Source organism: Ambystoma mexicanum, chromosome 3q (assembly GCF_040938575.1).
Source record: "Ambystoma mexicanum isolate Mex_15411 chromosome 3q, UKY_AmexF1_1, whole genome shotgun sequence".
Classification (NCBI taxonomy): Eukaryota; Metazoa; Chordata; class Amphibia; order Caudata; family Ambystomatidae; genus Ambystoma; species Ambystoma mexicanum.
In genome coordinates this window covers 574,076,589-574,098,884 of record NC_090926.1, presented here as the reverse complement: position 1 = coordinate 574,098,884, position 22,296 = coordinate 574,076,589, and positions in this window count along the sequence as shown.

The window sequence follows — 22,296 nt, the reverse complement described above, 5'->3', positions numbered from 1 at the left end:
TCTCATGACAGTCTCTTTAGACCACTTAGGTTCTCCCCTTTATCGAAGTCTGGGTCTCAGCTCCCAGTCAGGCTTTCCTTAAAGCCCCCAGCCAAGCTACACACAGTTCTATTAACACTGTTTATTTTGCTTCTCAAAGTGTCAAAGAATTTCGAGTGTACTAGGGTTTTTACTTAACCCTTTTATGACCACTTTGACCTCTTGCGTCGGCCCACCTATGGCCTTCTGGTATCGGTAGTTCCACCAAGAAAAGGGGACCGGTCAGAGACTTTTCGAATGAGCGCCCACGTGGCGCTGGACCACTCTGCATCTGGCCTCTCCCTGGGTTTTTCTAAACAGTTCCGTAACACACAAAGGGCCTCATCACGAGTCTGGTGGTAACCCTTAAACCCAGCGTTAGCGCTGTTACCGCCGTATTTAAGGGTCCGCAGATCATGGCTTTGGTGGATTTCCCCCCAGCTCTGAGCTGGGGGCAAATCCGCTGTTTTTTTGCACTATTACTGACGGCGGGAAATCCGCCGCCGGTAATAGCGCGAAAATTCACCATTGGGCCCAATGGGGAATGAGGGATTCCCGAATGGGCCCAATGGGGAATGGGAAATAACCGCTCAGCCAAACCCGTGATCCGGTACTAATAGCACCAGGGGGGTTGGCGGTAGAGCTAATAGCCCCGGCGCTACCGCCCAACTCGTGATGAGGCCCAAAGTCTTTGTTCCTTGATTCATATTACGTTGCCACTTGCAACCTTTGCTCAATCACATTTCTGTTTACTACCGGCTCTCCCTCCGACTCATCAGATGTGATGAACCGCTTGGCATTTCTTGTCTTGGGCGTCAAGGACGGCACCACTGCGGCAAGTGCATCTCCCCGCCTTGGCTGTCAGCGTGGGAGGGACCTGTGTACTGTTAACACATGTCACACCACACGACAGCTAGACTTCCCGGTCTTATGATTTCCCTTTTGGAGGCTTCACAGGTCTAAGTTGAAAAGCGCAAGGGCAATTCCCTCCTCATCGTCCTTTCAGGTCTCGCTGCCTTTCTGCTCCATTTGAACTGCCGGTCCGGAATAGCTGCCTCCTCGTGCGTTCGGCCTTGCTCAATGTGTGCTCTCGTGCTCCGCCTTCACGGCCGTCAGGTGTGCGTAGTTATTGTCAATTGCTTGACTCAGCCTGACCCTTCTTTTGGGACATGTCAGGTAAACGGCTCTGGTGTTAGTCCATTGTTTGTCACAATGTAGGAAAGTGTTTGGGTTGGAAAAGGGAGGGTTTGATTTTCTGGATATCCTATGGGGTAGATGGGGAAAAGGTGTTATAAGAAAGGGGGTACCGCGTCTCACCCTTTGGCGTCCCGCCTCCACTCTCAACAGTGATGGCTCTGTCCTGGCCGGATCTACGTGATCCAACTGCGGCTGATTTGCCCGCGGCCGGAAAGTTTGCATGAGAAAGGTGCAAACCACCAAATGTTTGCACCTTTCTCATGCGAACACATGTACATACCCACATCCCCACCCACACCCACAACACACCCATGACATACCCCCCCAGCCACACCCTCAACACACCCACACCCTCAACATAAACCAACCCCACTTACTTTTTTCTTCATGCTGAGTCCCTGCGGCGCCAGTTCCCTTTCACTTCCGTGATCGGGAACCGGCGCCGCAGGGTCCTTTCCTTTTTTCCTTTTTCCTTTTTCTTTTACGGGGGCTGCATGGGTTTCCTCCACAACCCCGCTCACTATACTGTGTTTATTTTTTTTTTCTCCCACGTGTGTGCTGCAGGGGTGTTCCCCGCAACACCCCGCTCACTATACCACACAGTATAGTGAGCGGGGTGTTGCGGGGGACAGCCCCGCAGCCAGCGCAGTCTTTTTCTGTTTTTTACTTACCTGCAATGCTACCGTCAAAGGTTCGAACTTTCGGTGTTCAAACCTTTGGTGGTAGCATTTTTAGACCTTTTTGTACGTGCAACCGTTTAGATACGATGACAGATCCCCGGAGACTAGTAAGTGAGACACCTTCAGGTTTCTCACAGTACTTCCAGGTTTAGTGGTATGACAGCTGAATGTGCCAAATGTGTTCTTCCCAGCAAATGGGCAACGTTTGTGTCTAGCACTGCTAATTTCTTTGCATTGTCCTGCACCACATCCTTGATAGTATCATAAAGTCTCAACAATGATTCTAATACAAGGTGTAGTGCAGAGATTGGAGCTGGTCCCTAAGAGTCCATCTGTGTGACCAGAGCCGAATCACGCCTCAATGCTGTATTAAAGGGTGTGAAAAAGTCGGAATTTAATGGTTGTTTTAAAATTGTTCTACTTTTTTTGGTGTTGTCAACACCAGATTTCCCAAAGAGGAACTAGAAGAGATGCCCCTTTGATCTGTAGTAAAATCCACTCCAGAGGAGGTACTTCTGAAAAATTATTTTGGTAATACCTTCTATATCCTGGCAGAGGCGCTCAAAGCAGGGGTTCAGAACAATAGATTAATTCAAGTTTTCCTTAGACACCATGCTCTGGGTAAGACTGTGCCTGCCCTCTATTAATACTGCGTCTTCTTGCGCCTGCGGCTCCAGGTGTATAAGTGTGGCTACGGGACATTCTTGCAGAGTGAGGGTAGACTTGTGGAATGCCCATACCGTTGCCAAACATACACTGTTGTTCAAAGAGGAATGGTCCTCAAAAAGGGGAGAGCTCTCCCAGGGCTCACCCTGTCCATTACCAGGGCTCTCCCTGCTACTTCAGAGAAAAGGGGTGGGTGAAATAATTTCAGCAAAGTGACTCCCACTCTTTCTACACCTTCATGTGCTATTCCAGCGATAGAGGCTATCTCCGTCCCCCTATCTCTGTTTTTTGTCTTCAATGTCCTTTAATGCAACCAGCCCCTTTGCGGTAATAAGCATTCTACCGCTGCAAAGTTTAGCAGTCACCATATAAGACACTTGGGTAATAAAGACCAGTGAGCTCAGGAAGAAAAACCTCATGCATGAACCAGTACCCTGGGAAGACGTGGATTATACTTGGAAGTTGAGCAACCAAATTATTCAAGAGGAGAGCCATATACAAGAGGGTCTCAAAACCTACAAGAGCAAGAGGAGGAACCTGAACTGAACTAAAACAATGGGCCTCATTACAAGATTGCCGGTAAAAAATCGGAATTACTGGCATGCTGGTGCTACCGCGTGGCACTGCTGCCGTAATCAACGGTTGATTCTGAGTCAGGGTGCACGCGCATTCCGGCATGCCGGAAACAGTAGCACCGGCATGCCAGTAACACCATCAAACGGCTCCTAAACGCCCATGCCGTCATCCTCGCTGACGCTGACTCCGATTCCGGCTCCGCGCACACAGACCTACCGCCACCGTTGTTACCAGTACCGGTATTACCGTGACCGGAAATAATGTGATCGCAGGAACAGGAAATATACCGGCGGCCATTAAAAATACACAATCCATTGCAATCCTCACTGCACAGGAGTCAGAGGCATATCCTGAGCACTGAAAAACGTACACAGAGATGTCCTCAAGGCAACCTGCTGCATGGAGGCGCAAGCCGTGATTCAGTGAAGCCGAACTGAACATGTTGGTGGACACGCTAGTGGAAACCTCTGCAGAAGTCTTCTGCAATGACCTACGGTGCCAAACCCAATTGAGGAAGAAGGCCATCTGGCAGAAGGTCGCCCCGAACGTGTCATTGGTGGGGACAACCCCCAGAACAGTTAGGGACTGCCGTAAGAAGTGGGACGATCTACGTTTCCGAGCAGAACCTTCTTGATGCACAGCACGCCCAGGGCACGGCCAAAGGAGGGGCACCACCATCACCAATAAAACTGCAGGCCTGGGAGGAAACCTGCAGCAGCATAATGCACCTAGAGGCGATCGAGGGAGTTGGAGATGCAGAGGCTGGTGAGTCCCCATAAGCCAATGTCATATCACACACCTTGTAGCCCCAATGCTAATGGGTAGGCCAACATGTCAAGTATGTTGTACCCGAAGCCAGTATAGCCCTACTGGCAGTCCACCCACCGTCAACCTCATTGCACACATCCACATAGAACCTGCCTGCAACCCACACCCATACATCATTCACACAACACACAGGTCCCCTGTATTGTCCCCACAAGTTGCACCTGCAGACACTCAGACACACATCCCCCTGATACTGCACAACTGCTATCGTCACCACTGTGCTACCACATGCCCAAAGTCAAGTCAGTGTCACGTACCCCCACCACCAGCAGATGACAAGAGGCACACATCAATGATACATGTGGCACAATTGTCCCACCCACCATGTCCCATCCCGCTAAATCACCATCAACGCAGCAAATGCCATAGGCAGCAGACACATGTCTAACACATCCGTGTGGTGTTCTGACTTGAGTGTCGTGTAGACCGATGAGTCCTCTGTCCCCAAGTGACGCACAGGGGAACTTAATAGAGACCCGCTGTGCGACCTTTGAGGCCACAGGTGGGAGATGTCTTCCCAGATCCACGGAGCCTCTGGAACACCGATGCTGCTGTCGAGAAGGAATGGGGTTAAGTACCAGGCAATCACAACACAGTCAGATAAACAAAAAGGATCTAAAATGTCTTACCTATCTGGTGTAAGGGTAACCCAGGTAACCTAGTAGAGAGGTTCGAGACTCAGTTGATGCGGCGATCCCTGGAATGGTAGAACCGCAGGTTGGCGTGGATGAAGGGCTAGCCACCTGTAGGAGAGAGGGCTTGATTTGAATCCCAAGAAGGGAAATGGCGTAGAAGTTCAGCAAGGTAACCAGGGATGATCCAAAGGCAAGTCGAGGTGAAGTCCAAAATCCGGCAACAGGTCAACAGTTCCAAGCAAAGGTACAAAAGGGGTATCCGAGGGAGTCCGAGGTAGAGTTCCGTGATCAAGATAGCAAGGAGCAAGTAGTAACGCCAAACAGGGTCTGAAGCCAGCTGAGAAGCAATGAGTGTTCTGTCTCTCAGACCTTTATACTGTGTGTCTGGGAGTCATGTGACGTCTCTGGATCATGTGACGTCCAACAAGGACACGTGACTCTGGATCACGTGACCGACGTGGTGACGTAACACCGCCCCTTCTGCTATACGCTCTCCAAGGCAATTGCCAATGCAGAAAGGGCTGCAATCGAGCCCGTACACCAAAGCTGGTACGGGTTTTCCGGTTCTTTGGGTTAACCGAATCACCTGAGCCTGGAACCGTGGGAGGGGATGGTGGGGATATGTGAGCAGTGTTCTGATGTGTAGCGAACTGGTGTGCAGAGGATCGTCTAACATAGCCCCCCCCCAACGGCCCACGACCCCGTGGGCAGGACGGATGATCCTTATGGAAGCGGGCCACCAGCCGAGGGGCGTTCAGATCCAAGGCGGAAACCCACGAACGCTCCTCCGGGCCGTAACCCTTCCAATCCACCAGATATTGGAGCCTACCCCTAAACCATCGGGACCCCAAAATGGCCGACACCTCAAAGACATCAGGAGAGGACAGGGACACCGGAGCAACAGGGGTACGAAGGCGGACAGAATCAGGGCAAGGCTTGAGGAGGGATACATGGAAGACAGGATGGATACGCCAAGAACTAGGAAGCACTAGACGAAAAGCCACCGGATTCACTACCTGTGAGACTACATACGGGCCGACAAAACGAGGTAGCAGCTTCCGGCAACCCACTAGGCGAAGGTGACGTGAAGACAACCAGACCCTAGAACCCACCACCAGAGGGGGAGCAGCCAGACGTTTGCGATCCACACGGGTCTTCATGGCAGTCTTCGCTTCCGTGAGATGCACCACAGTACTGGCATGTACAGCAGACAGATCCCTAAGACACGTCGTGGCCGCTGGATTCGAAGAACTAGAAGCATCAGGGACTGGCAAGACCTTGGGATGTTGGCCGTAGAGGGCGTAGAAAGGAGAATAACCTGTAGCTGAATGAGCCGCGTTATTGTACGCGAACTCAGCAAGCCGCAAAACGGCCAACCAGGAGGTCTGATGTTGCAATATAAGGCAGCGAAGATACTGCTCCATAGATTGATTCGTCCTTTCGGTCTGCCCATCGGTCTCAGGATGATATGCCGAAGAGTACCTGGTATCAATGCCCAACAATTTAGTCAACGACCTCCAAAACCGAGAGGTGAACTGTGAACCTCGATCGGATATAATGACCGAAGGGAGGCCGAATAACATGAACACATGTTCAAAAAACAAGTCCGCCAAGACCGGGGCCGAAGGAATACCTTTACAAGGGACAAAACGAGCCATTTTTGTAAACGTGTCCACCACTACCCAGATGGAGTCAAAGCCTCGTGATTTGGGGAGATCGGTAACGAAATCCATAGTCAGTGTATGCCAAGGCCTGTGAGGAACTGGAAGCGGAAGTAGCAACCCAATCGGTCGGCCTCTCCGATGTTTAGCCTGAGCACACACTGCACATGAATTGACATAGCAGTCTACATCGCGCTTCATAGAGGGCCACCAACACCAGCGCTTGAGAAGATCTAAAGTGCGCTCTTGACCGGGATGGGCATTGAAAGGGGCATCATGAGACCACTCAAGGGCCAGATTACGAGTGTCAGGTGTGGGAAGGAATAGACGTTCATGTACGAAAGGCAACCCATCAGAAAACACGGGGTCCCATTCTCGCAACTGGTCGGAGTGATTGCTAGTCCAAGATCGGACCGAGTCTAATAACGACAATGAAGGTGTGCAAAGACAAATCACATGACTCTTTCCGAGAACAGTGTCAGGAAAGGTTGGCAAGACGACCCCCCCTGGGGAACGTGACAAGGCGTCTGCTTTTCCATGTGCAGTGCCAGGACGATGCATAATACGAAAATCAAAAGAGGAAAAGAAAAGATGCCATCGGACCTGTCTGCTATTAATGCACTTCAATGAGGCCAAATCCTGTAAATTCCGGTGATCTGAGTATACCGTGATGGGATGTTTGGCCCCCAGAAGATGATGGCGCCAGACACGAAAGGCATCCATGACAGCCAAGAGTTCTTTCTCCGTGACAGTGTAATGAGTCTCAGTACTGGAGAACTTACGGGAATGGTATGCCACTGGATGTAATTTGCCAGTTGCAGGACACGTTTGTGATAATACCGCACCAAGAGCAAAAGAAGAGGCATCTGCTTCTACTATGAACGGAAGATCAGGATTGGGGTGCTGGAGTACCGGTGCGGTAGTGAAAGCAGTTTTCAGAGCCTCAAAAGCCTCCTGATGTTCCCTGTGCCAATGATAGGGTACCTGAGGACTAGTCAGAGCCGTGAGCGGCGCAACAATTGTGGAAAAAGAAGAAATGAAACGTCTATAAAAGTTGGCGAATCCCAAAAAGGCCTGCAAGAACTTGAGTGTTTGAGGTACTGGCCAATCTAATACTGCTTTGACCTTAGATTCGTTCATGGATAACGCCCCAGGGGTGATATGGAAACCCAGAAACTCAACAGAAGTTTTATGGAACTGACATTTCTCAGGTTTGGCAAATAAGGAATGTTCTCTCAAACGGGATAGTACTTCTCGAACATGCTTTACATGGTTATCAAGATCGCGAGAAAAGATTAAGATGTCGTCCAAATACACAACCATGTAAACGTCCAGAATATCCCTGAATATGTCATTCATGAATCGTTGGAATGTGGCTGGGGCATTACATAGGCCAAAAGGCATGACTAAATATTCGTACAAGCCGTAACGAGTACAGAAAGCCGTTTTCCACTCGTCTCCCTCGCGAACGCGTACTAAATTGTATGCGCCACGTAGGTCAAGCTTGGTGAAAACGGAAGCATGAGTTAAATGGTCCAGAAGTGGGGTGATTAACGGGATTGGATATCTATCCTTTTTTGTGATAGCGTTAAGGCGTCGATAATCCACACAAGGGCGTAAATCCCCCTCCTTCTTGGGTACAAAGAATATGGGACTTGCTGCTGGTGAAGTGGAGGGACGGATGTGTCCTAAACGTAAGGCGTTCTGTACATACTCTTTCAATGCTTGTTCCTCCGAAGGGGACAAAGAATAGATCCTGCCCGAAGGGATAGTGGAATCAGGAAGTATTTCGATTGGGCAGTCATATGGTCTATGTGGAGGAAGTACCTCGGAAGAGCCCCGATCGAAAACCGATTCGAATGCATTGTACTCAGGCGGAATCCCAGACACCAACCCCCCAACAGTATGCGAATGATCAATCTCTGGATCATCAACAGTGAGTTGCGCTAATGCTCCTAAGGCCCGAGAAGGTGTGTCAGAGGCTTGATGGACCGGGAGACAGTAATTCTGACAGACTTCGGACTCGAAGAGTACAGTGCTTGACTGCCAATTGATCAATGGGTTATGTTCACGTAACCATGGAATTCCTAGTATGATACCGAATTGGGGTGTGGTAATTAAATCAAAACATATGGTTTCTGTGTGTGTTTCTTGTATGTTCAACAAGAGGGGTGCAGTTTGGTGTCTAACAGGACCAGAAACCAATGCAGAGCCGTCTACGGCTTGGACATGTTCCGGTCGTGTTTTTACCACTAAAGGTAGGTTGAGGGAATGGGCCAAATCAATATCTATGTAATTACCAGTGGCACCTGAATCAATGATGATATTGACTGCATGAAGAAGGCCTGTAGAGGGACATAGAGTAGCCTTTACAGAGACGGGTTGGACACGAGCAAAGGCAAGAGAGGTACCCGGAGATGATGACGGGACACTCGACCTGTTCTCCGGATCTAAGGTCGAGCCATCCGAAAAACCTGGCTCTTCTTGGGACGTCGAGGACACTCTTTCACAATATGTCCAGTGGTGCCACAATAAAAGCATGCATTGTCCACCCTTCTACGTTCCCTCTCTGATGTTGTGATAGGACTACGTAAACCTCCCACTTGCATAGGTTCTTCTGTACTGGAAGCAGGAGGACTAGCAAGAGTAGGATGGGAAGAGACCCCCAGTTCAGCTCTACGCTCTGATCGTCGTGCATCTACCTGCAAGACGAGATCAACCAATTCCTGATATTGAGTAGGCATAGAAGGGATCACTGATAAAGCATCTTTCATGGGGTTACTCAACCCCCTATAAAAGACCACCGCCCGCTTGTTTTCTGGCCATGATGTTTCTGCAACTAGCTGATTGAAACGGGTGATGTATTCTATCAAAGTCCTTCTACCCTGAGTCAGTTCCAAAAACTCCAAATCCCTGGACTGCGCCTTGTGTCGAGTATCGAATACTCGAGACATTTCTAGAACCAACAAATCAAAGTCGTAAAGGACTGGGCTATTATTCTCTAGCAGGGGATTAGCCCAAGCGGCAGCCGTTCCGGCTAAATGGGAGAGGGCGAAGGCGGCTTTAGTAGTGGAAGTAGGAAAAGCCAAAGGTCTGCATAAGAAGTGTAACTTGCACTGATTAACAAAGGTTCTGAATTTCTTGGGGTCACCTTGATAGCGTTCCGGAGCAGCCAGGGGGGAAGGAGATGGGAGGATCATTGGAGTCGGGACTGTAGAAGTAGCCAAGGGAGGGGGTGTAGTGAAGGAGCTGGCATCTCCAAACTCAGGGTCTGCAGGAAGGGAATGCTGAACACTTTGTATGGAATCCAACCTTTGGTGGATCACTGTGTTCGCGGCTGCCATATCTGCCCTTAATATTGTAATTGCCTGGACTAAAGCAGCTATGGGTTCTTCCGTGGATCCCTGCATCGTCAAACACGACTATACGGCTTCTCAGTCTGTTCTGACTTGAGTGTCGTGTAGACCGATGAGTCCTCTGTCCCCAAGTGACGCACAGGGGAACTTAATAGAGACCCGCTGTGCGACCTTTGAGGCCACAGGTGGGAGATGTCTTCCCAGATCCACGGAGCCTCTGGAACACCGATGCTGCTGTCGAGAAGGAATGGGGTTAAGTACCAGGCAATCACAACACAGTCAGATAAACAAAAAGGATCTAAAATGTCTTACCTATCTGGTGTAAGGGTAACCCAGGTAACCTAGTAGAGAGGTTCGAGACTCAGTTGATGCGGCGATCCCTGGAATGGTAGAACCGCAGGTTGGCGTGGATGAAGGGCTAGCCACCTGTAGGAGAGAGGGCTTGATTTGAATCCCAAGAAGGGAAAGGGCGTAGAAGTTCAGCAAGGTAACCAGGGATGATCCAAAGGCAAGTCGAGGTGAAGTCCAAAATCCGGCAACAGGTCAACAGTTCCAAGCAAAGGTACAAAAGGGGTATCCGAGGGAGTCCGAGGTAGAGTTCCGTGATCAAGATAGCAAGGAGCAAGTAGTAACGCCAAACAGGGTCTGAAGCCAGCTGAGAAGCAATGAGTGTTCTGTCTCTCAGACCTTTATACTGTGTGTCTGGGAGTCATGTGACGTCTCTGGATCATGTGACGTCCAACAAGGACACGTGACTCTGGATCACGTGACCGACGTGGTGACGTAACACCGCCCCTTCTGCTATACGCTCTCCAAGGCAATTGCCAATGCAGAAAGGGCTGCAATCGAGCCCGTACACCAAAGCTGGTACGGGTTTTCCGGTTCTTTGGGTTAACCGAATCACCTGAGCATGGAACCGTGGGAGGGGATGGTGGGGATATGTGAGCAGTGTTCTGATGTGTAGCGAACTGGTGTGCAGAGGATCGTCTAACATGTGGCAATCAGACAACCCCATGTCATACAGCTTGTGTGGCACACACATAACACCCAAAACGGAAAACACCAGTACCCCGGGCAACAGGCACTGCACACACCATGTACGCACACTGCACATGCACCCATACAGCATCCCCCGACACATGCATGTGTGCACCATGCCATGGCCATCACCAAGTCCATGACAACACACATACATCTGAAATCATTTGTACTTATGTCTGTCTGAAGAATTCACACCCATCACTGATGCCCTGCCTTTCTGACCCACACAGGCACATTATCTGGGAATGAGGCCGAACAGCCAACCACATCGCGGAACACCAGGGCACACCGCTGCTGGCCAACCACCACCTCCACCCAGGATTCCAGTGCATCTGGCAGCAGATGGGAGCGGGCAACTACTCCAGCCGCCCAGCCACCACCCGAACAGGAGGCACTTGCTGTCCAGCCACCCCCCCGACAGGAGTCACCTGCTGTCCAGCCAACCCCCCCGAAAGGTGGCACCTGTTGTCCAGCCAGCCCCCCGCGACAGGAAGAACCTGCACCCCTTATGCAAGGGACTCTACCTGACGACATTGGGGAAGACATTGGGCCTGATAATGTATCCAGCGACCACAGCTATGCCGATGCTGAGGGATTCAGTCCGGTGGGCCCAATGAGCCCCCAATCCAGACAACCACCACCCCTGCGCAATGTTCGTGACATCGAGGGCCACCTGTCCAGGATGGAGGCACGACAAGCATCTATGCACACAATGGTGCAACAATACCTGGAGAAGTCCCGGCTCATGCGGGAGACACTACAGGACACCTCGAGGAGGACCGCACGGATGCTCGGGCGAGCCACACAAGGCATATACCATCTGGTACCACGTGTGAGGGAGGGGAATGGGTCAATCTCAACCCTAGTTGAGTCCATCGCCGTATTGGTGAAGACACTTGCTGATCAACAGCATTTGCCCTTGTCACTGGCACCATCCTCAAGTAACATTCCCACAAGTTCCCAACAAAACAGCCCAAGGCGTAGAACCCTGCGGCTGACTCGTCCTGCTGAAATGCGCACCACTCCGCATAAACGTGGACGAAAATAGGACACAGACTCAGTGTGTGTGGGGAGGGATAGTTGGGGAGGGGTTGTGGGTAGGCATAGTTGGGGACAGGGTGGGGGAGGGATAGTTGGGTGGGACTGTAGAGGTAGTTAAGGCCTATCACAAATGTAAATAGTAATTTTTGTCACAATATATTTGGTGTTGAAAACAAAATCATGACTGGACATTGAACTTTTAGTGTGAGTGCATTAATTTATTCATGTATTGTGTCCAGTGCCCAGTGTGCTCAATGTCCAGTGCCGTGTGTAGCAGGTGCTCAAAAGTAGTGGTGTATAAGATCTCCACGTGTGCTACCTCCATCATTGCCATTGCGGCACTGGGCATTATCTTCCTCCTCATCAGTCTCATCCTCAGCCTGTGGTGGCAGCATGTCCATGCTAGGGGGCAGGGGAACATTACGACTGATGCACATGTTGTGCAACATGGCACATGCCAGCACAATTTTGCCCACATTCTCAGGGCTGTACACGAGGGCTTCTCCAGATCTGCTGAGGCAGCAGAACCTAGCCTTCAACAGGCCGAATGTCTGCTCAATGGTGCAGCGAGTGCACGGTTGTACGCCTCTTCGTGCCTGTTGTGGGGTTGCCTGACGGGGGTCATTAGCCATGGCATCAGGGGATACCCTGCATCACCTGCACGGGAGCAACAGAAAGGGTACATGTCAATTTCCTGGTCATTCCATGTTGGCACAGGCTGTATAGTGTTAAATTGAGAAGACTAACATGCACAGACAGAATTAAGTTTAGATAACATACGTTCTTTTTCGTGTACCAGAAGGGAACTTTCTCAGGATGCGTGTGGGATGTGTGCTGTTCTGTTGCATTCACTTGGACCATTCACAGACAAGATTACCTCTAAGAATTTCCCAGCAACTGAAACAAATGGATGTAAATATCATAAATGTGTCACATATGAAAATCAACTATATGTCCATGTACAACGGTACTTTTAGCATTTCAATAGTATGCATTTAGTATTTAGTGTTAGTACCGGTATGCAGTCTTTATTACAAATCTTTTATATAGACATGCTTTTATATCGGAACCCATATGACGAACGACATATTGATGAAAAATGTGTGTGTAGGGTACAGGGTTACATTTTTGCAGTAAGGGAGGGGGTATTTTGGGGTATGAAACAGTGGATAGGGTGACGCCACCACCTTGAAATCATATATTAATGGTAGTGAGGTATTTTCCCAATTCAGAGGTTTTGGTCTAAAAGCATTCCATTTAAAGGTGTTACTTATGAAGACATGACACAGGTACTGGCAGGCAGTGTACTTGTCAAATGTGTGTGTGCATCCACACAGTTGTTTGGGATGGCAGTTTCTGGATTCTCTGGCTGAGCATCGTGTGTTGTGGTTTTCCTTCACTGTGTATTTGCTTATCATTGTCACTATGGTGCATTCTGGTACATGTGGTTTTGGTTTATTGCTGGACCAAATAGATGTAGTTATGTATGCACTGTATATTTTGCATACATGGAGACACGGCTGTCAAGGCCTTGCGCTATGGCATGCTACTACTGTGTTGCACCTTCGACACTTGCACATTTCATGCCCTCACAACGCTGAGTAGGGTCATGTCCTCTTCAATGTATGAGGTTTATTATTGTGACAGTTGTGGGTAATGGTGTTCCTTGCTCTTATTCCTCATCTACCTTTTCCTTTTAATGACCTATCCGGCTTCTGTGCACTTTCACAGAGATTTGGTCATTGTATCAGGAATTAGCAGTAGGAGTTATGATGGATTAATGCATGCAGTGTGTACATCCAATGGTCATGGGTGTCATACTGGGCCATTTATTCAACACTCCGCGTGGCCTTACACTTAGACTCACCCAGCAGCCAGGTATGCTATGCTGTTCACTGCCCCCCCCCCAATTCAACACTCCACATGGCCTTGAGACTCACCCAGCAGCCGGGTATGCTATGCTGTTCACTGCCTGCCCCCCAATTCAACACTCCACATGGCCTTGCAGTTAGACTCTCCCAACAGCCAGGTATGCTATACTGTTCACTGCCCCCCCCCCAATTCAACACTCCACATGGCCTTGAGACTCACCCAGCAGCCGGGTATGCTATGCTGTTCACTGCCTGCCCCCCAATTCAACACTCCACATGGCCTTGCAGTTAGACTCTCCCAGCAGCCAGGTATGATATCCAGCGTGTAGTGCATTGTACCGGCTCAGAGTGGAGTTCCACAGCACCATGGAATCATGTGTAGGGCCAGGGAATCTTGCACAGCAATGTGTGATAAGGTGGTGGACAACACACACCATCTATACATTGAGGGAATGCTACAGCTTCCTGTTGTGGTACACTACCTCCACAACATGCCTGGCCACCAGCTCCACATGTGTGCAGTCCACTGCACCAATTGCATTAGGCATGCCTGCAAGTGCATGGAATGCTATGTTTGTGGCATTCACCTCCTCAGCCGTCCGTAGTAAGCTGATGTGGTCCCGTACTTGGGACAGCAATGCATCGAGCACCTGGAAGAGCACATAGGAGAAACAGGGCTGGGAGATACCATGCAGCTGCCCCACTGTGTGCTGGTATGTGCCTGTGGGAATAAAGTGTAGCACAGAGACGCTACCTTCAGCAAGGGGGGGTGGCTGTCCGGATATTAATGAGGCTGACCAGGTCATCATGTATGAGGTCCACTATAGTGGTGATGGTGTCCCTGTCTAGCCAGTACAGGGTGTGGATCTGAGCAGGGGTGAGGTTGAATGGGGTGGCCCTTAGGCGAGGGATTGGTGGTTGCCTGCGTGGTACAACGTGATGCACATTAGGGATTTGCAGGGCCATTATGGCCCTCCTTCTCCTCATGCGCCTTCTCTGCATCCTCCGCCTCACTGCCCCTTCAATCAGCAGCTCTGCAGGCATGTCTTCCAGCTCCAGTACTGCTACAGCTAATGCTAGCATTGTGGTTCTGGAAGTGGTGTGGGACTGGTCCTTTTATGCTGCGGCACAGCCCATTGGGTCCACCTATGCTGATTTTGAGCACCTCTGGCATGTTTCTACACACCAGTATCCACTTAATCTTAATGCCTGGTCCGCGATGCTGGTGTTTCCGGCATCGTTTTCATGTTGTTACTGGCTTGTCCATGCCAGTGGCTGCGTATCCGTGCACTTCGGAATGTGCACTTACTTACGCCATGCCGGTATCAGCTGCCGTGTGTCTCTGCAGATACCGGCAACGATGTTGCCGGATGCGGTGGGTCCCTTGCGGTGTCAGTGTTACCGGCGTCGTAACTCGGACTACACCGGTCTGGAAAAAGGTGCTGGTACGGATATACCGGCAACACTATTTCCAGACCGGTAAGGTTGTAATGAGGCCCAATCTCGAAGAATGCTGGAGGGGAAAATACCAGAACTGCAGAACATAATCCGGGAGTATTTATGAATGGTCTACTGATTGAAACAATAGAATCAAGAAAACCCTGTGACAAAACACAGAAACCAGGAGAAGGGAGTCATTCTCCTGGCCTTACTTAGTTATGTTAGTGGCAGGCTCAGATAGGTTAAATTTGGACAGTGGGCGGACTTGTTTTGGGCTTTGGCACTGATTGAAGAGCACCTTAGTTAATAAAATAGGTAGGGGATATCCCATAGACACAGGCAAAGACGGGCCTTATTTTACTTTAAATTAACTATTTAGTGACTATGGGCCTCATCATGAGTTGAGCGGTAACGCCGGCGGTATAACCGCCGGCGGTATTAGCCCTACCGCCAAACTCCCCGGTGCTATTAGCGCCGTATCACGGGTTTGGCGGTAATGGAATTCCCCACTGAGCGCATTCGGGAAGGCCCCATTCCCCATTGGGCTCAATGGGGAATTATCGCGCTCTTACCGCCGGCGGATTTCCTGCCGGCAGTAATAGCGCAAATTTTCGGTGGATTTCCCCCCAGCTCAGAGCTGGGGAGAAATCCGCTGAGGCCCTGATTTGGCAGACCCTTAAATCCGGCGGTAATAGCGCAACCGCTGGATTTAGGGATTACTGCCAAACTCGTGATGAGGCCCAATGTCTTTACAGCGTACGCCTCCTTCTTCTGATCCTACGCTCTGATGTAGTGCTCCGTCAAGTAGCACTGCACAGCTGGACCATGGCACCACTCCTCTGGGGAGTAGACGGACCTTTAACCAATATGGCATCCGTCAACCTCTCTTCTTCACTGTGCATGGAAGACTGGTCCCCACGGTGAGGTGCTGTAGCCAAGTGGTGTGGACAGAAGACCCCCAACATCTTGGAAAGCCTAAGATCCCTTTGTGGTCACCAAATGTGTGGGGGAGACCCCTAATTACCTCAGCCCAAACCAGGCCCACCACCTGAGGAACAAGTGCACGTTTTGTATGTAAAGAAAGGTTTATTGTATACAAATCCTGGGTGCAGTTGGATAGTCCTGTGGAACCAAACCAACTCGAGTCTCAATGAACTGCATCGATTGTTAAATTTTTAGACATTTTAGAAACAGTAAACACTCCAAGATATTTTATTACCACCCACCCCTCAAACAAGATTGGACAAAACATTTACAAAGAGCTTACATCTTTTCCAAATTAATTCTTTCTCGTTGATCAATGACAATCTTTACAACTATCTTCAGATCATATTGGAAGTCCGCCTTTACTGGGGGTTGATCCGTGGAGGTCGTGACATCATGGTACAATGAAACATTCACATATATTAGAATTCATTACTTTGTAACAACTGGCCTAGAGCCTTTAACCTTAAGTGAGATTGCACATGGTCCACTCGGATATTGTAGCAATACGAGGAAGGGCTAAAAAAACAGGTTTCTCTTTGAACTACTGATTACGATCTCATACGCACCAGGCACCTGGCTTCTCTTAAAACATTCAATTTTATGCAACCACTACTCCAACACGTACAGCTTTTGGTTTTTGGTTTCATCATGTGAAAACAATTGAACTTTGGACACCCTGGCTTCAGGCCCCATTTTTATTACGGCCCAAACAAATGGTCAACCTATCTGCGCGACTTCAATGCAATGGGAAAGATTACATCTGGTCCTTGCGGAACTGTTAACCATAGCCCTTCGTCCTGCTCACAGGCTGACCTTCTACTGGATGACTCATTCTTCCTCCTTCAACCCCGCCAAGCCTGAAAAACCAGAATGTCCCTGCTACCTAAAATGCATTGTGTAACTGCTAACTTCAAAGTCTGAATAAACTCGCAAAACCCCACTGCATGCAGATTTATATAAACTCTTTAGTAAACTTCTCCCATATATTTCTCTGTGTAATCAAAACTCCTTTTTATATATTTCTCTGTGCGTATGTTTTATAAATGCTATTCCTTCTTTGCTGAGGGATTTCAGGACAGGGTCCCCTCCACATGTGCATTGAAACCTTCTCACTATGCCAGTTTCCATGTGTTTCAGAGCACCCTGTGTGTGGATTGTGTTCATGTTGCATTTGTGTTTTAGCATTGTATCTTTCTACGCGCATTCAACGCTAATATGTATTGATTCTAAACAGTAACTTAACTACGCTTGATACAGATGACATTACAACATCACCCCAAGTTCGTCACCACCACCAGTCATCAATACGGTGCACGCAACATAAACCCTCGTAATCATGGGGACCCTTCCTGACCACTCTGACAGGTGTTAGTAGTGAGAGAGAGTGGTACCAGATACTGAGTGTGAGGCTATGAGACAAAGGGAATAGGTGTAGAGTAAGAGGCGTGAGTTAGAGAGAGAGAGAGGGAAGAGAAGCATGGAAGAGAGGGATAGGGATAGTAGAAGGGAGAAGAACAGAGAGAGAAGAGTACATGATCATCGGCGGGACAGCCGAGGGGAACAGGTGGAGACAGGAAATAGGAGGGTAGAGAGAGGAAGGGGAAGGGAAAGAGTACAGTGAAGAGTATCAACAGGAACATCATCAAAAGGAATAGGGGCGAGTGTGTGAAAAGAGAGAAAGGAGCAAGGGTGCACTTTAAGGTACAATACTGAGAAAAAAGCATTCCACAATCTGGGCCGGGGAGTATCAGGATAGGCAAGCTGGTAGGAAACACAGGAGGGAAACCATACACATATGTCTAGGGCCTTTATGCCTTGATATTAGCTAGTTCTTAGATAGATAGTAGGGGGTTATTGCTCGTTAATAACCACTCTGGACTTTTGGGATGACTGGGCTAGGGAGTTGAGAGCGAACGGGAAGACGAGAGAGGGACGCCCACTAGCGTGCCCAACCCTGCCTCTATTTGTTACAAGTGTGAACACCTTATATTGTTTTCAATATGAATCCTTGAACCACGCGTTGGAGACTAGGGCCCTCATTACAAGTCAGGCGTTAAGGGTTTAACGGCGCCGTCGGTGCCGTTAACCCTTAACGCCAGATTAAGAGGTCCCGGGTTTTAACGCCTGCTTTTTGCAGGCGTTAAAACCCATGCCGCAAAGTGACCTTGGTGCTAAGTACGGTGCCGCAATTTGCGGCACCGTACTTAGCGCCTTTCCCCATTCCCATTATGCCCTATGGGGCAAAAATGGGAATGGGCAAGGGCAAATGGTGAATGGGGAATTACCGCCCCACTCATCTTGGAATGGGGCGGTAATTCCGCCATCCACCATGCCTGAGTCCGGCATGGACCATGGTGCTAATAGCACCATGGTCCACCGCCTGACTCGTAATGAGGGCAATCTGTAAGGCCATCTGTGACTTATCTCGCGCCCTTAACTTTTGTTAGCAACAACATTCACCCCTCTTGGATTAGGCTGCTTTCTGGGTTGGCTTGGCAGCCCTAGAATTATTGTTCGAGAATTTGCCTTGGTACCATAAATAGACAAGGCGGGTATCTTTAGCCTACTTATCTATCAAAATAGCTTGAGTACTCTGTTGAGGGTGTTAGGGAGAATTCTCAATATATAATTTCCCTTACCTTTTGAGACCCCCAGCAACTTTGCTGGATTTCTAGGATTTGATTTTTCTACCTGGGAAGAGTGTGAGCCTTTTTTTCCCACTCTTCCATGTATTTTGTGTGTGTTTTACTTTTGTGTTCTTTGGTTATGGAGTTTTCAAAACAACTCCATAAGCATCATCTTTTTCTGTGTGTCACACAGAACATTCAGTGCAGTGGCAAAGGGTTGTCTTTCAGACTTCCCAAGGTTTAAACACCATCTCTGGGACTGACTACCGTCTCCCAGAGCATGTAAAGTTAAATTGACTTTACCAGTCTCTTTAAATTTACTGACCCAGCACACACTATCTTCCTATAGAGTACTGGAGAGGTTGCCTAGCTTCCCCTGAGCCAAAACACTCATGTAACAGTAAAATGTTATACTTTCCTCCTTTAAATGGTTGGTGGAAGTGGTTTAGATCAGACTACCATGATTTTTCCTGACCGCTAACAACGGTAGCTAAAAATCGGGCCATGTTTTTCAATAAGGCGCCCAAGACCTATCTGTAAAAACAGACTCCGGTCTTCTTTTTTCACCATTTCTTTTAGGAAAGGTCCTTCTTGTGTTTGTCTTTGCGTGCCAAACCAGGTTTGGTCCCTTTTTTCGTTGGCCTTTGAAGGGCTTCAGTGTTGAAGCCCTCCTCTGGCGCCTGAGTGTCTGGCGTGGACAGGATGTGAGGGAGGTGCCCGGAACTCCCTGTGCTTAGTCTCCTAGGAGACCCAAATGCATTCTGGCGTGATTGGCCGGCTGGCTGTCCGGCAAGGACAGCCACCCTGCTGTGTGAGTGACAGCCAGGCTGGAATGAATGGGAGAAAACTGTTTAAAAGCAGGTCTCTGGGACTTGGAAAGCAGAGTCGACCACTGGAACGAAAGAACCTAAGAGGAGAGGAAGGAAGAGGACTGCTGCAACTCCTGGATGACCGGTGAAGCCCTGCTGCAGGTCCGAATTGCCTCAAACTCCGATGACAGAGAAGCCCTTCAAGTTTAACTGCTTCCTTTGAGTTTGGTGGGAACAACCAACTCGCAAGCCACCTGGACACCATCCCCATCTGGTCGAATTTTCATCTTTAAGGAACTCACACCTTAAACCGACATCTTGCTACAGCTTTTGGCCTCTTCCCTGGGCAGTGCAGGAACCTCCTGACGTCCTCCTTCTTGTCCCCACGACTGAAGCTCAGGAACAGCGAGATCTGCTCGAACTGCCAGGAACAACTGCCTCAGCTACAGCTTTCTTCATTAACAAGGTACTGTACAAACGCGGTCCCGAAATCTTAGTGCGAGAAAGTGCATGAAACTTTCCTCAACTACGAAGGCTTGTCCTTCCCTAAACATTCGTCAAACATTTCACCTAGCCAAATTCTTCTAATCTCTGTGGCAAAGGCTTAACCATTATATACCAGAACTGTGCTATCCTATACAAAAGACTCTGAACCATTGACTTTGGCCCAGGCCTATTGAGAAGAATTGCTGGTTGTATGTAACTGAAACCCTTTGCCCTGCCTAGGAACGTATTTGGGCTGTCTATTCTTATAAACTTGTCTTTTCCCCCTTTATTAAGTATCTGAAGTGTCATTTTGCTTCCACTTCATTTTGGAGCTAAACTTGTTCATTTACTTACCGGTTGGATTTTTTGGTTTATTAGTGTGTGATATTGAGCTGCTTATGCTAGTGTAATGTTTTATAACTGAGTAAATAAATGTTTATTCTTTTACCAAGAAACATTGAATAAGTGTATATTTGAATCACTGTATTAGTTGGTCCTTTGTGTAACTTGTTCTATGCTCACTCAACTCTTGAGATAAGTCTGGCTGCTCCGCCACTGCTACCACATAACTGTGTAGTACAGGCTTGTACCAAAGGTGAAATTGTACTGACACTTATAGTCTTAATTGCCTGTAGTGTTCCCCAAGGGTACTGCAGGTGATTCTGCCTAACACAGGGGGTCCTTGGGGACTGGGGAGAGAGTGCCTAAAGACGGAATATGGTATTCCCCCCTACCTTGCCCCAATTCCTCCTACCTTTCCTCTGCGTTCATGGGATGTTGTCATACAAGTCCCATCAGGCCCCAGTTTGTTACCTTAAAAAGGGGAAGGGTTTTGGATGTTCGAGCCTTATCGAACTATGAGAAAGTTATGTTCTTAAAGCAAGGGAGAGATAGACATTATTCTCGAATTTGTGGATCTTTCGATGAATTGTACAATTAAAAATCATTGTTCACTTGTATTGTCTTCTGTATATATTAGTTGAGGGGCTATTGTAAGTATTATATGGTTTCGTCTATTGTGCATATCTATGTGGTGTTGTCTTTTGTGAGTCAGAATCTAAAAACTGGTTGTGAAAAGGAGATTTGTAAATATTATTGAGTATTACTATTCTGAAATTTAGAATCTGTACTATATGATCATTAATGGATTTATGCATTTTGCAATCTGAATGTACATCCATGATGTTATGGATATGTTGTTGTTTTGTTCTTTGTATATTCATTCTAAAATTATAAATAAAGTGTGTAAACATTTTTTTATAAAAACTGGGCATCAGATTTGAAATAGAGGTACATCCAGATTGTAAAAAATAAAAAATAAGAAACGATGAAAACATTTTTTTTTTTAAAAGGGGAAGGGTAAAACATCCCGGGAAATGACACCATTCCGTATCCCTTAACAGCAACCCAGTCCACCCTTCTTCACAACTCGAAAACATTTAACACCTTCACCTCTAACCGCTCGAAAGAATGACAAAATCCAGAGTTCTTATTTTCAAAGACATCCCTCCTTTTCAGACATGTCTGAACACCCTTTTCCCATAACCCTTAGGAAAACCTACGAGTCCCATAATACCCTTTTCCCATTGAGTTACACAAAATAAAGTTCTCCCTATCCTCATTTTCTTTCTCAAACTCCTTTATATAATTTAAAAGGTTATTCTTTTTCTCTCAACTCCCCCTCCCCAATTTTGAAAATGACAAAGAAGAGCAAGAGGTTACCTATAGCAATGAAGATTGCCAAGGGAAAGCCTACTGATACACAGAGGACAGACTACCATCCATTAACAACAGACTGTCCCATTAATGAGGCCAGGCAAAGTCAGGCAGACCCAACCCGGACCAAACACCTGCAGCCACTTAAGAACTCCCAGGTGTATAAAAGGAGGCTGCAGAGAGAAGGAATGGAGTTGCTCTTGAGAAGCCAGGAGGCAGGCTGCCTGGCAGGGACTGGCAGGGGATCCCTACCTAAATCTCTGGAACTCGACAGGAGCAAGTGGGGTTTACTGCCCAGACAGGAGACCCAGAAACAGGTGAGGGGTGCGCCGAAACGCTGGCCCAACACTTATTAAGGGCTATAGCATGGCGAGGGAGCCGAGCCTCCATGAAGCCGGAGCTGCCCAGCTTGCATTCTGTTGGTCAAGCCCAGGGCAGGACTCAGTCCATTGGGGTCCAAAACCAACCGAAAAGCGGTCTGTGGGGCAGGGTGCGATGACCCTGACCTCAATCCTGCACATCAAAAAGAGACCGATGCTCAGTTCGACGCTACCCGGCGAGTCTGGAGAAATAAGACAAGTGACACTTGAGGAGCATGCGGCATTAGGAGAGCGAAGCGGGGAACACAGAGCTAAGAGACTGAAACCTGCATTGGGGAGGC